This window comes from Vulpes lagopus, chromosome 8 (assembly GCF_018345385.1).
Source record: "Vulpes lagopus strain Blue_001 chromosome 8, ASM1834538v1, whole genome shotgun sequence".
NCBI lineage: Eukaryota > Metazoa > Chordata > Mammalia > Carnivora > Canidae > Vulpes > Vulpes lagopus.
The window spans coordinates 55,249,725-55,275,027 of record NC_054831.1 but is presented as its reverse complement, the minus strand read 5'-3'; the positions used below and the strand labels follow the sequence as shown (position 1 = coordinate 55,275,027).

Here is a 25,303-nt window from a genome sequence, read left to right as displayed (position 1 = left end):
GAAGTCTTCTGGGATTGAATTTACATTTTGTTGAAAATCCAAGAGCTACCGTAGCAGATCATTCTTAATTTCTCTTTAGTTTCATTTTGTTTTTGATATAAAACATTAACCAATATTCCTTCTACTGTATTTAGCAGTATTTTCATTGAATTACTCATTGTCTTTAATAGCCAAACTCATCCTCAGTGATTAAAAAAATTAGCATAAGATAACTTGAGTGAGGGTAACCTATGTGGCTCAGTCAGTTAAGTGTCTGCCTTCAGCTCCGGTCATGGTCCCAGGGTCCTGGGATCGAGCACATGGAGCCTCTTGCTCACTGGGGAGCCTGCCTCTCCCTCCCTCTGTCACTCCCCCTGCTTTTGCTCTCTCTCTTCAAATAAATAAATGAAATCTTAAAAAAAAAAAAAGATATTTGAGTGAATATATTATAGGCTCAGAAATGGTTTCTCAAAAAAGTTTCTCGAGGAGTAATAATTGAGAATTGACATTGAAGGAGGTATAAAGTGAATACGTTGAAGATTCCTAATTTTTTTTGTGAGTATTCTATTTTTTTTTTTTTTTAATCACATCGTTTTTCCAATCTTTTTCTTTGTGCTTATTCTTAAGGATATGTGTGGTTTCTAAAAGCGGTCTTCTGGCTTTGAAAAGCACTAATTTATTTTTATAGATACTAGAATGGTATATTGTAAGATTTCTTTTCCTCTAAGCTCAGGATTGATCAAATTAAGTAGAGAAAGTCCATTGTTTGGGTAGAGTGGTACTTAAGTTTTGGTTTGTTAGCCTAGTCTTTTTTTTTTTTTTTTATTAAACATTGTAATCCTTTCAATATCCTTAAGATTAATGTCAATGGAGGAAGGCAGGGAAGCATATAGAGAGCTTCCATTATGTATAGTGTTATTTCAGAAGAGCCTTAGTGGTTGGCCTTTGAGTTTTTAATATGTATGTCCAAGCATCATGTTTTCTTTTTTTAAGATTTTATTTATTTATTTGAGAGAGAGAGAGAGAGAGAGAGCAAACGAGCGAGCATGAGCAGGGGGGAGAGGGAGAAGCAGATACCTTGCTGAGCAGGGAGCCTGACCCAGGCACCCTTAGAGTATCATGTTGAAACATTTTTGAAACATAAAATAAAAGATATTAAATCATAGAGCCAGAGCTCTTTGAATATTGACTGGATTCTAATTCTATAAGAAGCTCCTTTTGGGGTTTGGATATAATGTATCTTTCAGGTTGCTATGCTGCTAGAATAGATCATTGTTAATTGGATAAGAAGAATTGAGGTGAAAACCATGGAAAGCGAAAAGAGTACCGGTCTTGAGATGTGGATATTATAGTTCTTGTTTTGCTGGTTATTAGCTTTTTAACTATGGGCAGATCATATTCATGTAACTTCTTGCCTGCTGCTTTTTATTCTTTTTTTTTTTTTTCAACAAGGTTGGATTTTAATAATCTCCAACGTCCTTTCAAAATAAATGACTTGAGATATGTACAGGAGAACCTTATGATTTTTGTGATTTATGATTTCTGATATTTGTTGTGTGTCCTGCCATTCCATGGTAACTGAAACACTCTTCCTGCCAGAGTGTAATATAGTTATACAAATATAGTTTGTAAATATAGTTTCTGTGGGGACCTTTGGAATATTTTCCCCCAGTGTTATTTAGTATTTTTACCACTCTATAGAGAAGGGTAGAATAGCATAATTTTCTTTGCATTTTTTTAAGTTTAAATTGAGAAACAAGGTTGACATTTTTGAAGGCTTTTTAAACAGAAATCTTAATAGTTTTCATTGTATATAATGTAGAAATCAGATTTTGCTCATATAAAAAGTGGTTTGATTTTTTTTTAACCAATACATGCTTTCAATTTAAGTCTTAAGTTGCCCACCAAATACAGAATTCATTTTTTATTTTAAGTCAGGATATACTCATTTTGACTTTCCTATAAGAGTATATTAAACTATCTAAACTTACCTGCTGGTCAAACACCAGTTTCTTTGTGGGTAACTTTTTTTTTTTAACTAATTTCATATTCTAGAGAATCTTGTATTCTTTGTATTTTAAATGTAGAGCCTTTTCTGGGTTTTACTTGATGGATGATACACTTAATGGGTGTGTTAAAACAGGCATTATGTAGTGCCATTTAAAACTGTAGGAAGAGGAAGGGGCACCTGGGTGGCTTAGTGGTTGAGAATCTGCCTTTGGCTCAGGTTGTGATCCTGGAGTTCTGGGATCAAGTCCCTCACTAGATTCCCTGCAGGGAGCCTGCTTCTCCCTCTGCCTATGTCTCTCTGCATCTCTCTCCGTGGCTCTCGTGAATAAATAGATAAATAAAGTCTTTTAAGAAAAACCAAAACACAAAAAACTGGGAAAAGTCTGTACAGGTATTTTATATTTAAAGTGTATAAATGAAGTATAAATGTTAATACCTAATTTGACAATTTATTTTCCGTGAAAACCTATTTTTCAAAACACAAATATCTGGCTTAAGTAAATACTTGTAATGTTGTATAGGTTTATGTAGCTGTGGAATGGAATGAGCACTGACGCTTGGGTGAAACATCCTCATTATGTATTTACCGGTTGTATGAACTTCAGTTCTCTTTGCATCCTGGTTTCCTTTCTTTAGCTCTTGACTTCCTTAATGCCATTATCCTCCCTTATCCCCAATATCCACTCAGTGAGTCTCTTAGATCTTGCCTCTGAAACTGCTTTTGAATCCATTCATTTTTTTCTAACTCAGACCCTGATCATCTTTTGCTTGAATTAAAGCACTAGCATACTCCTCTCCCTTCCCTCCCCTACAGTTCACTCTCCCCACCATAGCCAGAATCACCTTTTAAGGAAAGTATGTTTGCTCATTCTTTATGTAAAAATCTTTCAATGTCTTCCCACTGCCCTTAAGATAAAGTAAAAGTGTTTCACTGAACAGCTTGCTACATCTCCTAATTTTCTAGCACTCCTATATGCTTCAGTTCTTTGAAGATAATGAGTTCTCTCACACATGGGTACTTCACACATGCTGTTTCCTTTTAGAATATGATCTCTCCTCCAGCCCCTTTTGCCTAGTTAATTTCTTCCTGTTTTTTAGGCTTGGATTTAGGTAGAAGTTAACTTCCTCTAGCTTCCCAGTTACCAATCTAGGTTTATTAGCACATCTGTTATCATATGTAACACTTTATTTATGGTGATTATATGGTAGTGTCCAAAACTTAGCTTCTCATTTTCCCCTCTCTAACCTGCTTTTCCCAGTTTTCTGTACTTTGTTAAATAGTACATGCAGCCTCTCGGTTGCTCAGGCCAATAATCTTGAGCCTCCTTAACCAGTCTTTCTGCTTTCTTACGTTCTAGTTCTTCAGTTTCTTCTCTATGCAGCAGTCCTATCAAATTGCTCTTCTACTCAGAACGTTCTCAGGTGTCCTTACAGTGGCTCAAAGTGATTCATTGCTTTTCCCAGTGTTACCTCTCTGACTTTGTTTCATTTTACTTTTCATTTGCTCAGCTTTAACCATACTGACATCTTTGTAGTTTCATGAGCATTTAATTCACTTTCCTGCCTCACAGTTTGTCTTTACTTTTCCTTCTTATTGGATCTCTCTGGTATCTTCTATTCTTAGTGTTTTAAAAATGTGTGATTAAGAGTAATTATTAAAGAGAAATAATTGAATGGAATAATCAAAATGATTACAGTAACGTCTGTAGTACTGTGGTTCTTATCTGGGACAGCAACAGATGGTTCAAATGGTTGGTTTCTCATGAATCTTATTTCTCCTGCCAGAGAACTAAAATCCAATTTAGTAACTTAGAGTCTAGTTTTTTTTTTCTATTTTAGCAGAAGGTGAACATCTACTATAAAATATACTGCTAGTAACCTTAACTAATCTACCTTTTTTTTTTTTCAGTGTTTTTCAGAGCATACTTTATTTCAGAGAAGTCTGTGTTTATTACATTTTTAGAGTAACATTCCAACTTCTTTCCCCACCTATGGTCAGAAGCATGTGCAAATGTGGTTCCAGAACCACTTGTTCCAGAATCCTTGGGGTGTTTAAAAATGCCACCCAGTCCTACTCAGTAACCAACTGAATCAGAGAACCTCTGGGTTACAAAACCTGGATGTTTGCATATTTACATGCTCCTGGAAGTGATGTTGATGCACATAAAAGTTTGACAACCACTGCTTTGTGCTATAAGAGTGATAAAATTATAATGGAATAGAGGAATTAAGAATTCCATGGTGTGATTGATTAGTGGCAGAAAGTTTGGGATGGACTTTAATTTAAAACTTGACATTTAATTTAAATATATTTAAAACTTAAAAAACAATTCTAAGTTATAATATTGATGCTAAGACAACAGATTCTTTAAGAGTGCAGAAGTACCCTTTTTTTTCCCGGAGTAAAGTATGAACATTTTTGGACTGATTTGGGATCCAGTAGGAGTTGCCGGTATTTGTGTGCCTTCTAATTCTTAATGACATTTTGTTACTTGGGATTACACTAGAGAACCTTGGGAATACTCTTTGATTCAAACCACAGAAACATAATGTATTAAGGGTTTACGAACCCCTTTCAAGGCATTTCAAGGGAAATGCCTCTTTTGTGTTAGTGTTTTGGTTGCATCAAGAAATTTGATGTGTGTTATAGTCATTGTGAACTGTTTTACATTAGCACTCGTTTTTAGCCTGAATGTGAATGGATTATTTTGGGTTGAGGTTGGCTATTTTTTTCCCTACCTTCTCACAGTTTTGTTGTGAAAACTTTGCTGCTTTAATCCATTTAGTGTATAACAGTTTTAAGTTGGAGATTATCCTAACATTTGGGACTGGCAATTGGATACTTAGGTTATGTTTCTGAAAAGACTGCTTAAAGTTAAAATTATTTAACTTGAAACCGTCTTTTTCTAGTAAAAACAGGTACTTATAGCCTAAGGTGTTTAGAAATTAGCTTTGAGTACCTGTGTAATTGACTTATAAACTGTTAGGCATAATTTTTTTTTTCCACGTTAAAAAAGTTTCCTTTTATTAACCATCTAGAACACTTCCATCCAGACACTACAGCTTAAAATAGATCACTACCCTTTTGCAGCTATTTAGTAGCCAAGAGCAATGGATAAGATCCATACAACAGTTTTGAAAAGTTCGCACTGTCAGTTCAGAACATCTGCTTCACCGAGCCTGATTATTTAAAAAGAATGATAAGAAATTAAACATCACAAATATGTTTTTATTTGTCACCATTAAATGTCTGAATTTTAAACAGATTCTTGGACTGGTGGTTCATATCCATCAGCTCATTCAGCTTTAGCACCGGTCTCATCCCCCGTAGCTTTTCCAGAACTACTACCTTCACCATGAAGCTCCATGAGTTTTCCCAATTCAGACTTGGGCTTCTTCAGCATTTTTACTTTTCTAACAAAAACATCATGGAGTGGATAAATAGACTGACAAGCTTTTTCTATATCTTTTCCGATGCTGTCTGGAATCAGTTTATTGACCACTTCTTTCAAGTCATTTGTTTGCACCTCTTGGGTCATGATTTCCATCATCTTTTTCCGGATTTGGCGGACCTGTTGGTGCTGAGCGCAAGAGGTCTTCCGAATCTGATTATTGCGTTTTTTAGTAAAACCAACACAAAATAGACGAAGCAAATAACCATCGGTAGTCTTTACATCAACATGAGCTTCAATCATGGTCTGCCATTTTTTGACCATGGAGCACATTTTGTCATGGGTAAGATCCATGCCATGGAAATTAGGCAGTTTTTGCCCTGCACATCCTCAGTGATTAGCTTGAATTTCCTAAATGCAACTTCATCATTCTGCAGACCAGCAAGGCTCACTTCAAAAATACGACCCTTGAGATCATCAGATGCAATTTTGGTTCCTTGAGTTCTTGCGACTAGTGTTTTTCCAATATTTCTTATATTGAACATAGCTGGTGCTTTCACATCATACCAATCTTTCTTAGAAAATGGATCAACCACTTTCTTCTTAGCTCCCTTTTTGCCGCCTTTCGTAAGGCGCTTGTTCTTGCCAACCGCCATGGCGCTGCTCTCTGTTAGGCATAATTTAATGCATTTTCAATGCCAGTATAAGTCATTTTGAGGCAGTATATAACAGCATTATAAGACTGTTAGCTTCATAAAGTGCTCTCATTACCTAAATAAGGTATATGAGATTTAGCAAGCTCAGTCTTGAGATAAAATTTTACCTCTGTGAAATTATTTTTCTTCAGTTTTTTCCTGCTGCTACTCTACTTGGTTCTTCAATGTTATATGCAGATGCTACTCTACTTGGTTCTTCAATGTTATATGCAGCAATCTACTTTTTTTCCTCTTCTTTTTTTCCTGTGCGGGGCTTGAATTCTCACAACCCTGAGATCAAGACCTAGGCTGAGATCAAGAGTCCCACGCTAAACTGACTGAGCACCTAGGCACCCCAGCAGTCTGCTTTTTTTTTTTATAAAAATAAGTTTTATATGAGCAGACCAACCTGTGTAAATTTAAGAATTTTCTTCTTCTCCTTGGTCCTTATTACTGCACTCCGTTGCGTCAAACACTATATTATATTAACAAAAGCAAGTAAAAAAAATACTGAATTGGTTTCAGAATCAATAAAAATCTTCTGCATTCAAGAAGTTTAAGGAATCCTAAGGTAGGACTGCCCCTGGGGATTTTAAAGACACTGCAAAGAGTGAAGCAAAATTTTTATACACTGTAAACTTTTTAATTGATGCAGTTGGCAGGCACCTAGAAGTGAAAGGTTGACTAGAAACAAAGTTAGAAGAGATCAAGCAATCTGTAGTAGTGCATTGGTACAGATCAACCAACATGAATTTACTATAGCAAATGAATATGTAAAGTAAGAAAATGTAAGGAAAAGCATGATATTTTCAGGAAGAGATTGATGTAGCACATACAAGTATATTGGGCATGTATTATGTGCCAGGCACTCTGGATACCACAGACAACTAGATAGTTAAATCTGCCCTTAAGAAATTGACATTCACGGGAGAGAGATAATAAACCAATAATATGAGTTAGAGAAAAGTAATGCCTCATGGAAAAATAAAGCTGAATAAGAGGAAATAAAATAATCTAGGGAAGTAGAGGTTGTTATAAAGAAATTTTGGAAGGGTTGCTATACAGAAATGAGGAAGGGTAGGCATGTGACTATGGGGTGAAGAAAGTTTGTTCCAGGCAGAGATCAGTAAATGGCAAGGGCATCACATGAGAACATGTTTGATATGCTTGAACAAGCAAGGTAGCTATGGATGATGGATGTTTTTAGGGTGAGGAAGTGATAGAAGTTGATGAGCTCAAGAGGTGAGGCAAGGGCCAGATCAAGCAGGGCCTTGTTTGTAGGCTTTTGAAAGGATTTGGGCTTCTACTTTGAATAAGATGAAGAACCATTGGAGGATATTGAGTGACTTAATCTATCTGGATAAGAGAAGCAGCAACAATGAGATATCACTTAGGACATTGTTGGATTTGCTGAAAGAGAGAGTAGTGGCTTGGATTAGGATGATAAAATAGAAGTGGTGTGATTCTGGATGTATTTTGAAAGAATCAACAGATAAACTAGAAGTGAAAAATGACTTCCAAAAGTTTTCACCTAAGCATTTGTAAGCTGGAATTTTCGTTTATTGAGGTCAAGAACAACTATACAACAGAAAGTTTGGAATATGGGTAGAGTTGTGAGTTTTGTGGGTTTGGGTTGTCTTAGAGAATCCTGTTCAGACATCAAAGGGAGATGTGGAGTAGGCAGATGACTTGGGTCTGGAATTCAAGGAGATTGAGCTGGAGACGTTAGCATATAGAGTGAATTTAAAACCATAAGACCAGATTTCACCCAGACTATAGAAGGTGAGTAAATATTTTCAACTTTGCAGCCATAAGGTCTCTTGCAAATACCCCCACTCAGCTAATGTAGTGTGGTGGAGCCTTGGCATTTCGTAAAGGAATGGGTGTGATCAGATTGAACTAGCAAATCATTTGCATACCTCTGCCATGAACAAAGAGCTGCAGGTTCAGGGATTGGAGGAGTAACTAGCAAAGAGATTGGGAAGGAGCAGCCAGTGGAGTAGAAGAGAACCTTAGGCAGAATATCTCCTGGAAACCAAATGAAGAAAGTGTTCCAGGATGTGTGTGGATGACTTACGTGTAGGTCTGCCAGTTGGTTGGATAATGTGAGATCTGGCATCAGTTTTCGAATAAAAGGAATAGACAACAAAAGTATGGCTTTTAGAGTAGGATGTAGGTTAAAGGAAAGGGATTTCTCCTTCTCTTTTCATTTATTTTTTCTTTTCTCTTCCTTTTCCTTTTCCCTTTCCATCCATTCCTCATTTCCTCCCTTCCCCTTTCCTTTATGAGAGCCATTAAAGTATATTGATATGCTGATAAACTGATATAGCAGAATAGGATATTACAAAGAGGCAATTGCTGGAGCAGTGTTGAGATTTAGTATACAAAATAGAAGAGTGGCCTTAGAGCATTAACAGTTCATTGATACTAAGAGGGCAGCTTATTACTATTACAGTGTTATATGCTGATTATTCTTTGTCATTTAATTATAGCTGGAGAGATCACTGTAACACCATTTTTTAAGTTGAAGATTTATTTGAAACTATAGTTGCTAAATTGGTGTCCTTCATGCTTTGAAGCTGCCATTTTGGTGCCATTGGTGTTCTGCAAAAAGTACCTTGCAGGTTACTGTTAGGAGGAGCAAGGGAGGAGAGACCGATTCTACTATTATTTCTTCTAGATATCTGTTCTGGGTAGGATTTTGTTTTGAAAGGATTCTTCTTAAAGACTTTAAAAACCATTTGTCAAAGTATATTCTTTTAATATGAAGTGATAGATGTCAAAGGAACCAGTAATGAAAGGTAATGATCTGCTCTTCAGAACTGTATGCTCCCCACTTAATTTGAAATACATTCTTAAAATAAAGGAAACTTCTTGGGTACTACCCTTTTTCAATCATACTATCCTCTGGACATCCCACCCCCAGCCCTGCCCCTTTCCTAAAATTATCCTGTTTGTCATTTCTATGAATTTGACTTTCTTATGTAGGCTTTATCTAAAATGTACTTCCATAAATTATCTTTTGATAAAATTCAACTAGAAAGGAAAAGTTCACTTGTAAATGGTGTTTTAAAAGCTTTTTTGAGGGCAGCCCAGGTGGCTCAGTGGTTTAGAGCCGCCTATAGCCCAGGGCCTGATCTTGGAGACCCGGGATCGAATCCCATGTCAGGCTCCCTGCATGGAGCCTGCTTCTCCCTCTGCCTGTGTCTCTGCCTCTCTTTCTCCTCTCTGTGTATTCTCATTAATAAATAAATAAAATCTTTAAAAAAATAAAAAAAATTTAAAAAAATAAAAACTTTTTTGGAAATTTTATTTGTTTATTTGGGAGAGTGAGAGGGGGAAGCCGACTCCCTGCTCATCAGAAAGCCCTACACAAGGCTGGATCCCAGGACTCAAATTATGACCTGAGCTGAAGGCAGACACTTAGCCAACTGAGCCACCCAGATACTCCTAAGTGGTGTTTTTAAAACAGTAGTTTAAAAACAATTTACGTTAGGGTGTTTGGATATGTTTGTGTTTTAATGGAGTTTGACCCTAAGGGGTAAACAAGGATTGCAGAACTTCTAAGTTTTTTCATCAGGTGGGATGGTGAGTGAAATACGGCTTCCCCTTCTAGATTTTTATATGAGAATCTTTTTTTTTTTTTTTTTTGGAATGGGCATGTTTGGGGAAGGGTTAGCATGAGAGGATAGGGGAACAGAGAACTAGGAACTGATTGTGATACACGATATGTTGCAGACATTTCAGTTGTTTCCTCATAGATATTTTCAGCGTTTTTTCCCCCAAGCTCCTTGAGGGTGGTGACATTAATTGAAAATCTGATTCAAATAGAATGATTTCACTATTTATGTTTACCTTATGCTTTTGATCTGGTGTGTCTTGTTCTTACACATAATAGTTGCTGAAATATATGGTGATTTAATGAGAAAATAATGTTATGGTCAATAGTAGTTTCTGAATTTGAATATAACTTAAAATACTTTAGGAGATGAGAAAGCTAACAAAAATTAATAAAATTGGGGCACCTGATTGGCTCAGTGGTTGAACGGCTGCCTTTGGCTCACAGAGTGATCCTGGGGTCCTGGGATAGAGTCCTGCATCGGGCTCCCCGCAGGGAGTCTGCTTCTCCCTCTGCCTATGTCTCTGCTTCTCTGTTTCTCATAAATAAAATATTTTTTAAAAAAATAAATTTTGAGCTGTAAAATAGGCTTTAAAAAAAAAGATTTATTTATTTTAGAGCCATGCTTGTGCGCAAGGGGGCAGGAGGAGGAGAGGGAGAGAATCTTGCCTGGAGCCCAAGGAGGCAGGGCTCAGTCTCACCACCCTGAGATAATACGACCTGAGCCAAAACTGAGTCAAACGCTTAATTGACTGAGCTATCCAGGCACCCCTACAATACTTACTTTTATTACTCCCCCTGCAAATTTGCTTGAGGATTAATTGGAATAATGTACCTGAAGTCTGTAACAATCCCTAATGTGTTCAAGGTAATCGAAGTATTTTACTTTGTTTTATCTGTTTTATGATTCTTCCTGTTTTGAGTAAAAATCTGTTTGATTTAGGCACAAAGAACTATATTCTTTCAGAATTACTCTTTTCAAGTAATCTCTTTTCCTATATTTGGAATGTTTAGTAATACCTAATATTTCTTATTTTGTCTTAGAGCCAAACTTTGTGATTGTGTTCTAGAGGTTAGAACACATGAGATTTTAAGGGAACGTTAAATGTGGCACTGTTTTTTCTTTTATTGAGAATATTGAATAGAATTTAACTCTTAAAGTGGTAGCACTAATCAGTTAGATTTGGGAATTTCACAGTAAGCCTAACCTGAACTGTCTTAACTTTTAAAAAAATTTATGACAATTTAATGATAGCAACAAAAGAGATTACTCTATTTTTTTTTTTTTTTGAGATTACTCTATTTTTAAGGAGCATTACAGTAAAACATTATTTGAATAAAGTCTTTCTGAAATGGTACCAAACCTAGAATTGTAGGGGGAAAAAAAGAAAACTCAAGGAACAAGAGCAGTGGGAAATGAATAGTGTAGATGTAGAGTTTGTTGGTGTGATTGGCAGATACTGGTGTTTTCTCTGCATGGCAAAACGACTGATTTTGAAGGTGACAGATGGAGAATGTGGAGGTTAGATGAGTGAGCAGGATGATTAAACCGAAAACATACTTCATGGAGATGAGGAACTTTAGTGGGGCTAGTGAGGAGCAATAATGAAATTGCCCTTCCAGCAAAAAATACTAGAGTGTACCTTTTATCCAGTTTGCCTTTATGTAAATAACATGGCATAACTATAGTATATTATTATCAAAACCAGTAGTTTGACATAGTTACAATAGTAGGGGTGGAAAAATTTTTCTTTCTTTCTAAAGTTCTTTGACATAAAACCAATTAGTAGGAGGGAAACAAATTAATTTTGTACAAGTGCCCCAAACATTGGACTCTTGGGCGAGTCTGGCAGTTGAGTTATATGAGACAACATCCTGAGCTAAGGAATGGCATGGAGCCTGGAGCTTTGTAGGGGAAGGAGGGCAACTCACAGCATCATAAGAAGAGCAGATGTTTGTAATAGAATTTTGCTTTGCCATACACATAGGTCTTTTAGTACATGCCAAAGTGGCATATTTTGTGGTGACATTCTGTCCTTCACAATCCACTGGCCCTATTCAGATTTTTACCAATTTTGCATGTGATGTATGTGTGTTTGTGTTTCATACAGTCTTATCACATGAATAGATTAACATGAGATTAACAGAGTAATAGATTAACTACTGCCACAGTCTAGATACAGAACAGCTCATCACAGTTTGATCACAGTTAATATCTTGTGCTGCTTTTTATAGCCACAACTGTCTCTCTCCTTCCATTCTTCCCTGACCTCTAGCAAACTAGCTAGCTTCTTGCAATCATTAGAATTTTGTTATTTCAAGAGTGTTATGTAAATAGAAGCATACTGTGTAACTTTTTGAGTTTGAGTTTTTTTTTCACACAGCGTAATTCCCTAGAGAACCAAGGGGGTATGTATCCATGATGGATTTCTGTTGCATTGCTCAGGGTAGTCTATGGTATGATGCACTTCAGTTAGTTGAACTGTTCACCTGTTGAAGGACATTTGGGTGATTTGCAGTTTGGGGCTTTTAACCAACTAGCTGTGCATTCACATACACATTTTTGTGTGAAACAGCTTTTCTTTGTTAGCTGCTTAACTTTTTAATGACAATTATAAGTAGGGAACTGTTTACTTACTGTCATCAGTCATTGAACTATATTACTATAAATCATTACTATTAACCAGAATTTAATTCTCATTGATGGTCCTCTTCACATTCTTCTGTAAGTCATTCACAAGTATCTAATTTTTTTAAGGAGAGGCTTAATTACCATATGTTAGTTTAAGGCTTCAATATTTATATCCAATGTAGAGTGATGGTAAATGTATCTATTTGCTTTCTCCTTTGCTCAGAAAATAATATATACAATTTTTCTGGATAACCTGTATTTTCATATTTGGTCAGTATATTCATTGGGACAAATATACTATTCATTTAATATATTTAAGCTAATTTTTAACTTACCAAACTCTTGAGCTGTTCTGTTTTCACAGAAGTATATTTTGCTGCTACCGTATTTTTAAGAGATTTTAAAGTTGTGTTCAAATCTAGTGACACAGTCTAGAATCTGACATACCAGAGTGCCAATACCTACCAAACTACAATTGTCAAAAAACTTGGCAATAGGATAAAATACAGTAAATGGTAAAATTTACTGGATGTTATTTAATCTGCCTTGAAGATAAGGAGGCTTGAAGAAGTTACAGTATATGTTGTATGTAGCTTTGGCAAGTATCTATCAATCACCTAGGAAGTTCAAACAAACAAATCTGAAAGTACTCCTTATAAAAAGGGGTCATATGCGACCAGAAATATTAACAGTTTTAAAAAGCACCTCAGTTTCTGTTGCTACATAGTTAAGTTTGGGAAACTAAGTAAAACTCCAGGGAAGAATGAGTTCCGTTTGATTCTGTAAGCGTCTTTTTTTTACCATCTTGAGCATTTGCTGTTCAGTATTTGTCAAATAAGTACTGTGTGTGTGTAGGGACGGTTGTTATAGAATGCTTTTATGAATTAAAATAACAATAAAGGAAAAATTTAAAGAGTATGTTTTGAGGAAATTCATATTTGATGTATAATGTCAGTCATTTGGCATAAAAATCCTCAAGATAAACAGTAATCCTAAGTGGCTGTTGATTCCACATATTAAGCCAGGTGAGTTTAGGTGCATTTAGTGCACACTGCTATATTAGAAGTATAGCTTCAATTTGCAGATTTGCTGGATTTTTCTTACGATTGTTGTTATTTGTTAATAACACCATCCCCAAGTTATAAGTGCTTTGATTTTTTGAATTCTTAAATATTTGATAAGTCCTCCTATTGTTGTTATATATAAGTGGCATCCTAGTTGGAAAAAAAATTTTCTGGATCCCATCCATTTTTTTTCTCTTAGCACAAGACATTACTACTTTGTATTCTAGCATTTTTGTTTTATAAGTGGTATGCTTCTTCTGCCTAGATGCGTTAAGAATTTTTTTTTAAATTCAACAGCTTCACCGGACTATGAAGATAATGTTTCAGTTTTATTCGTTCTTTATTTTTCCCGGTACATGGTGACCCCCTTCGATCTCCAGGTTGAGATCTTCCTTTATTTCAGGAAGCTTTTTTTTTTTTTTTATTACTTCAAATGTAGTATTTGTTTCTTTGATGATTTCATCTTTAAGTTCTTCCTCTTACTTCTTCCAGTTCCCCCACCCCTTATTTTATCCTTTTATCTCTTGTTTTGTTTCATAGAATTCCTGTTTAAAATAGAACAGAATTTGTCTAAAAATTATCGGCTTCCTGATACTTCTTTCAAATTATTTTCTTCACTATATTAACGTTAATATACCATCACTTTCGTCTCTGTACAGGCCCTGTGTAGGGTGTTTTCTATGTATGTTCTTGTGTTGAGTAAATTTGAATATCTGTACATCTGTATATATAGATATATGCGAGTGTATATATGCAGAGTGATTCAGTTCTCTGATTCTGTTTCTTATTCTCCTGGACACTACATTAACGTATCCTTAGAAGTTAGTTGTTTATAATCTGCCTAAAGATCAGAGAAAAGGGTAAGAGAAGTGTCTATTAAGAGGAGAGTGATAATAATGTGGGAAAGGGCAATTCATTCATTGTTTTTTCTGTATGTGATGAACTCTCCTCTCAGAGCTCACTCTCTTGGACTCTAGGCAAAGGTTTAGAATGGTGGGGCCCTCCCTCCCGTTTCAAGTAGTTCTCTGCTCAGTTGGGCCAAAAGTCTATGGGCCAAGCGACCTTTCTCTCCCAGCTCTTCTGCCTGCCATAGTTTTTAAAGTATGCATCGTAACATTAGACTTTAGAGGAATTGGGTGTTGGTCTTTAGTAATTTTTCTGTACTGTGTATGAATTTTAATTTTCTCCTTAAACCATTTGTCAATACCAGTTTATTGGATTGTAACTATTCCATTGTTGGGTTTGATTAAATTTTCTTTTCTTCCCTCTAATTAGGATAGGTTTTACAGAGGGCAAATACAGAAACATGCTCATGCTGTTATCTTTCTGGAAGTCTGCTCTTAATGTAATTTTTATTGCCATATTTTTGTGCTACATGAATCCTTGTATCACTGGCTTTTAAAATTAGTTTGGGGGATCCCTGGGTGGCGCAGCGGTTTGGCGCCTGCCTTTGGCCCAGGGCGCGATCCTGGAGACCCGGGATCGAATCCCACATCGGGCTCCCGGTGCATGGAGCCTGCTTCTCCCTCCGCCTGTGTCTCTGCCTCTCTCTCTCTCTGTGACTATCATAAATAAATAAAAATAAATAAATAAAATAAAAAAATAAAATTAGTTTGGAAGTAGTCTCTTTTTAAAAAAAAAAATTTATTAATTTGGTAGAGAGTGAGCACAAGCAGGGGAAGTGGGAGAGGGAGAAGCAGGCTCCCGACTGAGCAGGAAGCCCAATGAGGGGCTTGATCCCAGGACCTGAGCTGAAGGCAGACACCCAAACAGCTGAACCACCTATACACCCCTGGAAGTAGTCTCTTAAGATGACTCTTTTATGGTTCTTTGCCGTGTTAGATATTGCTGACTCCATTTTTATACGGGTTGGAAATTCCAACACCTAGATAAATGGTAACCATTTCTTTGATTACATATTATGGTATATGCATGCAATGTGATGTATAATGTTGCCGTTAAAAATGATGATGTAGTAGAACCACTTTTATTGATGAGGGAAAATGGCTCTGAATTTTAAGTAGGAAAATCCACGCATTAAAGTAGTATGATTCTACTTTTGAATATTAAAAGTACATGTAGAAAAAAGCCTAAGAGATTAGAGTTCTTTTTCTTGAAGTTTTTCTAGATTCTGAGTGTCTTTATTTTAGAAAGGTAAGTTATGGCATTTCCAAAAGAGTGGTTAAAAAGGAAAAATACTTGATTGGGGATGTTCTTGGTATTAAAAGGTATTAGTTTATGATAAGTGATCACTGTGTAAAGCTCATCCCTTTTTGAAGTTCATCTTTTTCATAATAAGGAAACGTCTACTTATTCCTATAGATGGTAATTTGTTGTCAAAAGTCTGCTTAAATTTTATCAAATGGTTTCTCACTATCTGCTTTTCAAAATTAGCATTCAAGGATACCTGGGTGGTTCAGTGAGTTAGGTGTCCAACTCTTGATTTTGAGGTCAAGATTTCAGTGGGGAGTCTGCTTTAGATTCTCTTTCCTTCTGCCCCTCCCCCTTCTCATTTGCCTGCTCTTTCTAAAATAAATCAATCTTTTAAAAAAATAAGCATTCAAGATTTGTATTCGTGCAAGTCTCTCAGTATTCAGCTTTTGTGCGTTCTTGGCCTGAGGTATGTATATAGTTGTAAATTCTCTTAATTCTGTATTGCTCTGTGGTTCTTGTTATCTTTGTGAGGACTTTATAGTTTTGGGTTTTTTTGTTTTTTGGGCTTTTTTTTTTTTTTTTTTCATTTGAGAGAGATACAGAGCACAAGGGGGAGAGGGAGAGGCAGACTCCCTGATGAGCAGGGAGCCCAACATGGGGCTCGATCCCAGGACCCTGAAATTATGACCTGAGCCAAAGGCAGATGATTAACTAAGCCACTACAGGTGCCCCTGTAGTTGTTTCTTTTATGACTGAATCTGTTTCTGGAACAGATACATTATAGGAATTTCTTTTTACTTGAAAGTTTGAAACCGTTCCTGAATAAACCTATATACTCTAAATCTGGCTAGGGTTATGATTGGACAAGGAATCTGGTGAGAAAATGGCCACATAGGATTGAAGGGAGAGTGAAAAGGGATGTAGTATTTGTCCAAAGAATGTTGCCATAAAATTGATACATCGGTTAAACATTATCAGCCAATAGGATCTGTTGAGCTTCTTCTCCTAATTATTGAGCTTCTGTTTTAATTTTTAAAATACCTTATAGTAAGCAACATTTGCATCTGCTACTTAATGTATATAAAATTGACTTAGGCAGCGTGCCAATGTTTACTTTCTCTTTAATAGACAACCCTTTCATAGTTGGAGAACATCTAGACACAGTGTCCAATGGTAGATGACCAGTAGCTATCTACAAAACTGCAACCACCTTGACTGTCTCAACACAGGCAGGATGACTAAGTAGCAGACAGATGGGAATTTTTGGATAGATAATGTTGTGTGCAGTGTACAGAGACACTCAAGAGCAGTATCAAAAATGTCTTACCTATAAGGGAAAACCCCATGTTTTCTTTGAGATACCTCTGCTATAATATGCAGCTTTTTTTCCTTCTGATACTTCATGATATTGGGAAAAGCACTTTTCCCGTTTTATATTAGTCTACTGACAGACCCAAGCACTGTTGTAATTACAGGGATTATAGCCATGACAATAACAGGCAAAGTCCCTCTGTTCCAGGAGTTTTTCTCTCATAGTAGAATAGAGGGACAATATGAAATGGACAAACAGGATAATTTTACATTATGATTTGTACCTTAAAGGAAATAGTGATTTGAAATGGTAATGGCACGTAGTAGGAGGTGGTTGAGGGGAAATCTGTTTTAGAGGGTAAAAAAAAAAAAAAAAAAAAAAAAGTTAAGTGACCTCCTTCATTTTTATTATTAGGCAGAGGCAAAATCTGGACTGAAGTCCCAGGTTACAGGATTGAGTGTTTATCTCACTGGTCATTTCAAATGTCTATTTTTAAAACTTGAGGTATAGTCACGTACCACCCCCACTCCCACCAAAAGCACCATACCTATTAGTAGTCACTCCCTATTTCTTTTCCCTGCTCACTCCCCAACCACTGTTCATCTATGTATCTTGATGAGAGTTTTCTATTTTGGACTTGTTTTTCCTTCCATCTTCATGCTGCATGGACTGTATATTGGACATTTCATATAAATGGATTAAATATGGTCTTTGTGACTGGCCTCTTTGACTTAACATTGTGTTTTTATGATTCATATATGTTTGTCATGTGTCAGTACTTAATTCTCTTTATTTTTTTTTTCCAGGTTAAAGTTTGTTTACTTCAGTAATTCTTAGGTCCTTTAAAATTTTCTATAAGAGAATATCATACTCCACTTTTTCCAGATTTACATGACCATGTGACAGTTTTTTATTTAAAGCATCTCATAGGATTAGAGTTTGAAAAATGATGAAATAGGAATCTAAGCTAGACAAGTCAAAGTCACATGTAGGGCACTTTTTTTTTTTTTAACAGTTTTGTTGATGTGTACTTCACCTCTCGTAAAGTTTACCAATTTAAAGTTTGCAATTCAGTGGTTTTTAATGTATTATTCCCAGTTGTGCAGCTGTCATCACAATCAATTTTAGAACAATTTAATCACACAAAAAGAAACCCTATAGCTTTCACTTTGCCCCCAGCCTTAGGCAATCTCTTTCCTATCTCTATAGATGGGCCTATTGTGGAGGATGTTTTTAAGTGGAATCCTACCATATGTTGTCTTTTGTGACTGGTTTATTGGACTCAGCATAATATTTTTAGGGTTCATCCATGTCATATCTTGTGACAGTACTTGTTCGTTTTTATTTTTGAATAACACATATTTGTTAATCAGACATTTGACTTGTTTCCATTCTTTGGCTCTGAAGAGTAATGTACCATGAACACGTGTGGGCACATGTTTTCACTGCTCTTGGATATATACCTAGAAGTAGAATTACTGGGTCATATGGTAAATCTGTGTTTTAACCTTTTTAAGGCTATGTGTTTAACCTTTTAAGGAAATGCCAGACTATCTCCCCAAAGCAGCTGAATATTTTATATTCACGACAGCAGTGTGTATGAGCGTTTTGGTCTCTCTACATCCTCAACACTTGTTACAGTCTGTCCTTTTGACTATAACTACCTAAATGGCTGTGAGTAGTATCATTGTAGGTTTGATTGTCAAATCCCTAATGGCTAATATTAATGAGCATCTTTTCATGTGCTTTTTGGTCATTTGTATGTCGTCTTTGAAAAGATGTTTGTTACCTTTCAGTCATTTTTAAAGTGTACTGTTTACTTTTATTGAGTTGTAAGAGTTCCTTCTAATAGAACTAGATAAAAGTCCTTTGAATAGGATTTGCGAATCTGTTTTATGCTCTGGATTGACTTCTCACTTTCTTGATGATGTCCTTAGAAGCAAGAAAAGCTTAAATTTCAACGAAGTCTAATTTATATATTTTTTTCACTTGAAATTTGGTGATGAAATAAGCCTGTATTTTCTTATAAGAGCCTTAGGGTTTCAGCTCTGTGATTCGTTTTTGTATTAGTTTTTGTGTATAGTGTAAAGAGTCCAACTTAGCTTTATTCTTTTGCATGTGTACTTTCCCTTAAAGTATTTGATAAATTTAATTTCTAGTTTGTAGATAAACATAAATGTTACCTACACATACCAGAGTAGGAAAGATGTGGGTTGTCCCAAAGGAAGTATGTAATACATACTTTGTACAAAGTAGTTTGTATCACTGTGCAAAAAAGATATGTGCATATTCATTTGGGATGAAGGGTAAAGGATAGTGCTGTTTTTTTTTTCTTTTTCTTTTTTTTATAGATTTATTTATTTAAGAGAGAAAGAATGCATTTATGTGAGCCCCAGGTAGGAGGGCAGAGGGAGAGAATGTCTAGCACACGCCTTGCTGAGAACTGAGCCAAATGGTGGGGCTTGAGATCATGACCTGAGCTGAAAAATCACAGACACTTAAGGGATGGAGCCACCCACGGTGCCCCAGCAGTAGTTTTTTCAGTGAAAGCTACATCTTTGATTTATCTCTGTTAGTTTATTAATTTTTTGGTCCTTAGTCTGTTAACAAAGGAATCTCCTTGTTACTATTTGTTCATGACAGATAAAAGTGCAGATGTATTGTATGGCATTATTGTTGGTGATGAAATTTTTCCAAGTGATAAACATCTTGGTAAAAGTTTGAAACAAAACTAAGTACTCTACAGTACAATTTTCACAGCCGTTACAGTCCTAAAAAATGTAGCATATTGTGTTAAGCAGAATTAGGTTCTAGGCTCAGCTAATTAGGTGAAGGTGACAGTGGGCAACTTCCATCTGGAGCAGTGCTATCCAGTGAGCTATGTATGCAGTTTAAAATTTTCTACTAGCCAATGTCTGGAGTTAACTTTAATTATATATACCATTTAACCTAATATGTTGAAAATAGTGCATCATGTAATCCATTTAAAATTTTAATATGCTGTTATTTTGCATTATTTTTGTATTAAGTCTTTGAATCCAGTGTGTGTTTTACATATGCAGCAAATTTCAATTTAGATTAGCCACATTTCAGGTACTTAGTAGTGACCTAATGGCTATCACTTGAATAACACCAACCCTAGAGGGAGTAATTCAACTATAGGGCACTGTCAAATGAAAGTCTATTGTTGACACATTATCTTAATTCCTTTCCACTTTCACCAGGAGACATAGTCTAGTTAGCTACATTTTGCTTTTCCACCACCATTTAGCTCATGTACAATTAGTAAGTTGGATAATGACATCAATAAACTGAAGCTGTGTTGGTTCATATGTGCAATTTTTTTTTTAGGCTAGGAGAATCAGAATAGCAGGAGTAGGGTTATAACCTTCAAATAGAAAAGAAAAAGCTCTCCTCCAGCTGCTGCACAGGCAAGATCTCTAAAGAAAATTCAGTTCTGCTCTCCCAGCCTTGCATGGCTTTGTCTGTGGCAAGTTACACTTATCTGTCCATTTTAACGATAGCCACAATGCTCAGAACTTCACTTTTGTGTTCTTAGCCTCAGCAAGCCTCATTTCTACCCTAATGTGTTTTTTTTTTGTTTTTTTTATTTATTTATTTTGCGTTTTTAGTATCTCCTGAAACAGTTTATAATCATGCTGAGCTGCTTGCCTGTGCTGTTCAAGTTTTTGTTAAAGCTCTGGTTATAATAAAGTTGCATAGTTTGGAGTGATTTTCTCCTACTCTGTTTTTTCCATAAGACTTGGTTTTAGTGTGATTTTGCAGAATTTAAGGTTTGTCAGGAAAACATGTTATAGTAAAAATACTCATTATAGATGTGGTTTTTCTTTCTAAAATCTCCTTGTTTTTAACTGTTTGTGTTCTCTTGTTTTGAACTAATGAGTGGAAGACCAAAGACTGCAGAAGACAGTAGAGCATTTAAAATAAAGTGTGGCCCACATACTAACCATATCAAAACCATCTTATTAAAAATTTACACCTTGGGGGTCCCATCCCATATACTGCGAATCAAAATCTCTGTGAGATGCAACCTTGAAATCTATATTTTAATATACTGGAATTTGAGATCCACTGCTGAACTTTATTCAGTCTTAACTACTATCTGTTTTTATTAGTTTGAATAGCAGTTTAGGGTGACAGATGTCCTTGAAATCTTTCACTTAGTATTCTAGGTATACCTTACACATTCTGTCCAGTTATTTGTAGATGGCATTAAGACTTAATCTCCAACTCTGAGGATGTGATAGTGAAGTCTAGTGATTGTCATGTTCTGAATAACACAAAAATGCCATAGTATTTACTTCTAAATAGAATGAAAACTATTGATTCACTTTTTGAAAAGCTGGTTGCATTTCCGAGCCTTGTTTGCTCATATAGAAATACATGTTCCTGGGGCAGCCCTGGTGGCTCTGCGGTTTAGCGCTACCTTTGGCCCAGGGCCTGATCCTGGAGACCCTGGATTGAGTCCCACGTCGGGCTCCTTGCATGGAGCCTGCTTCTCCCTCTGCCTGTGTCTCTGCCTCTCTCTCTCTCTCTCTCTCTCTCTCTCTCTCTCTGTGTAACTATCATAAATAAATAAAGAAAAAAATATTAAAAAAAATATATATATATGCCTTCTGTTTTTCCTCTAGTATCCAAGTTCCTTTTCTAAATGGAAGTACAATGTAATTGCTTAATTTCTAGCTGAGACAGGTACATATTGCTACATATTTTGACCCATTTCCCATAGTACTCTCCTAGGGCTCCATCTTTCTCAGCCTGGAGGTTCTAGCCTTCTCACCCTTAAGATTTAGCTTCTGAAGTTACAGAGGATGCCAAGTAGGGATTATCCTGCCTTTTAAATATTGAAGATTCTGTCAGGGAAAAGGGTCAGTATCTTGCAGTATGTTATATTATTTATCTTAAATTAATGTTTAATCTAGGAGTTGGCACAATTTTTCTTAGTCCTGTAGGTCCCACAATCATTGTCACAATTAAAAGAGAAAAAAGTAGGGACTGTTGAGTGTCTGCCTTCACGTGGTCCCAGAGCCTCAGGATCAAGTCCCACATCAGGCTCCCCTTAAGGAGCCTGCTTCTCTCTCTATCTGTGTCTCTGCCTCTCTCTTTGTGTTTCTCATTAATAAATAAATAAAATCTTTTAAAAAAAATAGCCATAGGTAATACTTAAATGCTTGACTGTCGCTGTGTTCTGATAAAACTTTAATAATGCAAACATGCACCAAGCATGTTGTAATTTGCTGATCTTTGGATTCTAGTCTGACATTATTAGCATCCAATCAAGTTAATACACCTCCATTTCATATTTGCCTTTGATTAAGCACTGGATGAAAGAACTTTGCTCAGGCATAAATGTATTATAACCCTGCCTCCAAACTCAAAATCTCAATAGTATCATCCATTTCTTTGAAATTTTATAAGACTTGCTTCATTAATGCTAACTTTAATTTCTTAAAGTATCATTTAAAATCATTTTTTCTCCCACTTATCCATAAATACCTTTCCTCAAAGAGATTTTTTTTTTTAAGTACTGAGCCCCCTTTTTGGTAATATGTAGAGAGCATAAAGGGCACCAGACCACATAAACAGCTTTTGCTTCCATTACTCTCTTGAGCCAAATAGCATCTATGAGACTATCTTTTACTAGTATATATATTATCTTCCTTTGTGTACTTGAATAATCACCAATTTAATACTAAAATTCTGACTTCCAAGTTTTATGCATGGCTCTGTTCTTTGGATATATTGCCAACACAAATCACATGTTTTTTGTTTTTTTTTTTTCTCTCAATCTTAGGCTTACATGCACCATACTACTAAAAAAAAACCTTCTTATCCTAAAACATACAAACTTCATTGTAGGGCAGGATAACAAAAATTCATGTGGATTTTTAAGATAAAAGTTATTTTTTTTTTAAGGTTTTGTTTATTCATGAGAGAGGCAGAGACACAGGCAGAGGGAGAAGCAGGCTCCCTTCAGGGAACCCAATGTGGAACTAGATCCCAGGATCCAGGGGGGTCTGAGCTGAAGGCAGAGACACTCAACTGCTGAGCCACCCAGGCGTCCCAAGATAAAAGATTTTAAAGAAATTTTTGTGTTGTAGCACTTTGTATATAGGTATGGAAAATGCAGTTTTGGAAAATCATAACCACCATCATCCTTGCTCTGATGCTGGGTAGGGTGTTTATAATCACTTTGCTTTTCTACTTGTGTATTACTTCAGTTTGGAAAGAACTATGTGGAGAAATTAAAAGGCTCAAGTGAAATTCCCCCCCCCCCCCAAATACATTGGAAGATAATATAAATTGCAGTTTTTAAGGAGAGTTAGACATAACAGTATGCTCCTGTTATGTAGGGGCAAATCGGTGCTGCATTCACTTCTTAAGCACATCCTTCTGGCTGGAATCTAAAGATTTATTGCCTGATATACCATACCATGCTTTCTATAAAACCTCTTTTACTTAGTTTTGGATCCTATTTATGAATGTCAGTTTATTCTTAGCCCCTTACTAAAATATCTATATCTTAATCTTGCTTCTCACTTCTTTTTTGCTAAGTGGTCTATGGTCTAGAAAAATCTTTCACAGGATGTAGACTCTAATCCCTAGTCAGAAAGCTCCTGTCTCTGAAAATGTCTTCCCTCTTAACAGCTGATTGAGTTTTCTCTTGTCTCTAAAGTCTTAGGCTAGTGTGTCTTGATACTTGTGTTTTTTCATTGTTAAGCCCTCTAAAAAAAAAACATAGGCTAGGCCAAAAGCTGTCTGATCCCACCTGTCAGACTGATGGACGATGCACTGTTTATTTAGAGGTAAGAGCTTAACTAATTGGGTGCTTGTCAATTTTATAGATTTAAGCATAGATGATCTTGCTTAATATATGCAGGGCTGCCTGGGTGGGTCAGTCAGTTATGCATCTGCCTTTGGCTGAGGTCCTGAGTCCTGGGATCGAGACCCACGTGGAACTCCCCTGCTCAGTGGAGAGTCTGCTTTCTCCGTCTCCCTCTGCTGCTCCCCCTGCTTGTGCATTCTCTCTCTCTCTCTCTCTCTGTCACATAAATAAATAAAATCTTAAAAAGAATATATGCAAATAAATGTCAGGGCATCTAACCCAGGCTTAATGGATTATTGTAGGATTCATTTTAGTATATAAAATTGGCCTTGCCTTCATGATTGCCAACATATTGAAGTTTCTATGGGAATCTCAGCTCTACTAAGGATGCATAAATATGACATTCTTTGTATATATTATTGTTTCTTATCTGTATTGTCCTGTAAACCTGATTTAAAAAAAAAAAAGAGTTACATCTGAAAAGTGCAAATTTTGGCCTCAGTTTAAGATTTCCTTTTCTCTCTTTTCTTTTCAACATTTATTTATTAATGAAGGACACAAGAGGCAGAGAAACATAGTTAGAGGGAGAAGCCTTTGCTTCTTGATCCCAGGACTCTGGGATCATGACCTGAGCCACAGGCAGATGCTCAAACACAGTCACCTAGGTGCCCCATGTTTAAGATTTTCTTAAAAACTTGTGAGAATTTTTCTTTGTATGAGTGTTTTTGGAGTTTTGTGATTTCTCCCCCTTCCCCAAGAGGGTCACAGGACCCAGTCTTTAGTCATTATCATGGCTTTGACTTATTACTGTGAAAAGATACAAAGCAGAGTCAACTAAGGGAAAAGCTATGCAGAGCAAAGCCTGGAGGAAATCAGGTGCAGGCTTCCAGGAGTCTTCTCAGCTACCTGTCTCAGCTAGAATACTTGATTTCTTCAAGAATGAATTGTGACAATATTTGTGAAGGGTTGACTTATAAAGGAGGCTTACTGGCGATTTAGTACCCAAGATTTTTATTGGATTTGGCTTGTTAAATGGGTACCTCTACCTACCATGTACCAAAAATCTGGATTTCCAATAGGAAAGCATGTTAAGCATAACCCATATTGTATGCACAACCAGCTTAGGCACAGTGAGCAACTGTTAGCTCTTGTGGGAACTCTCCAGAAATCTAGCTTCCCACTTGTCAGCCAAAAACCAACTGTGCAAACAGCCAGGCAGGCTTTTCCAAGGATAGCAGTCTTAGGCCTACTGTGTTAACTTTTCTGCCCACTGAGTTTATCTTGACTGATTTCTTTTTGATTGTGTTTATCCTTACAATGTTTACTGAAGAATATTTTGCCTGCTGTATTAAAGTTTAGGGTGTTTTATATAAACACATGTCATACAGCAAGATTAAAACAAGTAGATAAAGAAGTCATCAAGCAGTAGCCTTGTTGAGAAATTGCCTCTGTTTATACCTACACTGTGCCATGTTTTTCAGTAATCCTTTGCTGTCTTTTGTCACATCGCTAGCTTTTTTTAGGTCTTTGAATCTGCTTCTAGGTTCCCTTACAAACTGGCCCTTATCCAAGGTTAGATGTTGGCCATTGCCTGTTTTT

At 36.2% G+C, this 25,303-nt stretch overlaps 1 protein-coding gene and 1 pseudogene across 9 annotated transcripts in view; one reads left to right on the top strand and one right to left on the bottom strand.

Moving 5' to 3' along the window:
• The window catches only part of WAC (WW domain containing adaptor with coiled-coil), an 86,201-nt gene that overhangs the window by 20,959 nt on the left and 39,939 nt on the right, over positions 1 to 25,303 (top strand). The window lies entirely within an intron of this gene.
• Positions 2,399 to 6,410, bottom strand: LOC121496825 (annotated as a pseudogene).